General features: G+C 30.7%; 1 protein-coding gene across 1 annotated transcript in view; it reads right to left on the bottom strand.

The window, feature by feature from the left end:
- TBC1D32 (TBC1 domain family member 32) overlaps positions 1–2,727 on the bottom strand; it is a 174,437-nt gene that overhangs the window by 10,830 nt on the left and 160,880 nt on the right. The gene's annotated exons all lie outside the window — the stretch shown is intronic.

Genomic DNA, 2,727 nt, shown 5'->3' with positions numbered 1-2,727 from the left:
AATCTTCCCTGTAGTAGTAAAGAAAGACATGAAACTGCAATAATCGCCACCATTAATCAGATTTAAAGATAATGAACTATAAAGACACCCTTCTGGTGGAAAGATTAGCGACAATAATTTGAAGAATTTAGTAATGTTTGTTATTCAATGTGAATAAAACTAATAAGTCCATTCATCTTTCCCTTTCTATTTATTTACAATCTTTGTTTAGTCTAAGTATATATTGAGCACCTACTATGTGCCAGGTACTGTTCCAGGCATTTAAAATACAGGGGAGAAGAGAGAGGTAGATGGAGAAAAAGGGTCAAATATGCGGTGACAGAAAGAAATCTAACTATGGGCGGTGAACACACAAAGCGATATATATATGCATTAATATTGATTTGTACACCTGAAACTTACTGGATTTAATTAACCAATGTCACCATAATAAAATAAAAATGTTAGAAAAATAAAAATAAAATAAAATACATTAGTCAACTAGACAGACAAAATCAAAGTTCGTGTGTAATGGAGCTTACACATTATACTGGAGAAGATTGACAAAAAATATACATATAAAATAATTTCAGCTAGTGACAAACACTATAAGAGAAACAATGTAGGATAAGAAGTTAGAGAATTAAAGGTTAGGGGATACAAATAAAAGAATTTGGGAAAATTTCAGACTTGAAAATCCCTATAACTGACCACTGTAACTGAAGAAAATGTCATTTATGGAAGAGGAACCCACATTTTGTCCTCGACATAATTCCCAAATGCTTAACCATCCCTGTTCTCTGAATTACCTATTACAGATCATATTTTTCTTTTTCTGCCTATTTTCCTCTAACATGTACAACCATCGTTTGGTATACTTTTTCATTAAGAATTAGAGTTTCTAAGAGCATAATTCTAATGATATATGTAGAAAGTTTGAGACCTTTTGAATTCAGTACTTATGAAATAAAAATGTTTGATAGTTTGGCAATCTGAAACAATCAATGATATTTATTTATAGAAAATCTTCAAATGGAAAAAAGCTCAGACAAATATCTAATGCTAAGTAATCAAGACAAAATTAATGTACATAGAAATTAGTCATTGACCTAGAGAAAGACTAGCAAATGACAAATATTGGTTTTGGAGTATGCATGTAAAGGTGAACCTGTGGGATGGTAAGAAAAACAGGGAGAGGGAAACATACTTCAAATTCAAGGAAAGATTTTTAACTTAAATAGAGTCGGATTTCTATCGAGAATTGTAGATAGGGATATAATTATGTACTGCATATTTTCTAAAGTCCAGAACTTCAAAAGTCACAATATTGTGAGAAAGTAAGCAGTTATTTTTTGTTTTAATATATTAGCCTCTATATGGTAGTGACTTTTTAAAAAGAGTATTATGATAGAATAATCTTACAAGAAAACCTTTCATAAAAATAGAAATTTAGAAAAGTATAGACTATGAAGGCATAAAAAATTATATTAAATGTTTTTAAAGTATCAAACCTCAGTAACTTGAACATTAATTGATCAAGTAAGATATAGAAATATAAAAAAAATATGTATGTTGACACAGCATACTGGTTAAAAGAAAAGTTTTGGATTCACACAGCTTAACCTCACATCCCAGCTCCATCATTCTCTACCTATATAATTCTGGGAAATTAATTTGGTGCCTCAGTTTCCTTATCTCTAAAATGAGGATGATAATAGTACCTACCTCTCAAGGTTGTTTTAGGATTGGATGAGTGTCTAGAAAAGTATCTGACATGAAGTACCTCATCAAAGTTAGCTATTAACTCATAATAATTTTCCCCAAAAGACACTTACTTTTAAGAAAACCTGCAGATCTTGAGTCTGAGTGTGCTGAAGAATATCTTGCTGTAGATGTTTGAATATAGCTATACAGATATACACTTGATAATCAGCACCAAGGAAAACACAAGTAGCAATATAGTGGCAGATTTCTAGCCAATCTAAATAATTCCAAAAACACTGGGTTATCCATTGAAGGCAAATCTAGAAAAAAAGAAGTCAGTTCATTAAAAAGCTTATAAGACCATATTTGACTTTCAAAAAGCAATGACCAATAACTCACACTAAACCAATGAAGAACTTAACATTTAATCAAAATAGAAAGACATTCTGTGTATACAAGCCTAATAAAGATGCTTCACCTATTTACTTAAAACTTTCATGGTCTTGGAACTCAGGACTTGGGAGATAATATGGTGTTCACATTGCTCAAATACCAATTGCTAACTGACTTCTTTATTCATATTGTCCTCCTCTTACTCATAATACCAGTCTGCTCTCTACAAATAACAAATGCTAAGAGACTATTTTAATTCAGAGATGGGAGTTTTTTCTATTCTACCTATAATCACAGATGTATAATTATGCAGATGACAGATTGCTGAATGTTACATTAATGCAAATGGACTCTTGCTGAATCAGAAAACACTTTAATCCAAACAGAATTATATAACATAAAAACTGAGAGCTAATGTGGAGAAAAATTAAAAAATGAGACTTTAAAAAAATCATTTATCTTACTCTTTGAATTACGCCTGTTCAGATTATAAAAGTAATATATGCTCATTGTGGAAAAAAACAGAAAAGTTTTAAGAAAAAGACAATGATGACTCAGAAATTAACACTGTTAACATTTTGGTACATTAATGTTATGGGTGGAATTATGTATCCCCACAAAAAGTATGTCAAAGTCCTAACCCCCAGTACC

Source organism: Pteropus vampyrus, unplaced genomic scaffold, assembly GCF_000151845.1.
Source record: "Pteropus vampyrus isolate Shadow unplaced genomic scaffold, Pvam_2.0 Scaffold43, whole genome shotgun sequence".
Taxonomy (NCBI): Eukaryota; Metazoa; Chordata; class Mammalia; order Chiroptera; family Pteropodidae; genus Pteropus; species Pteropus vampyrus.
The sequence above is the reverse complement of the archived record's forward strand: the minus strand, read 5'-3'. Positions and strand labels throughout refer to the sequence as shown.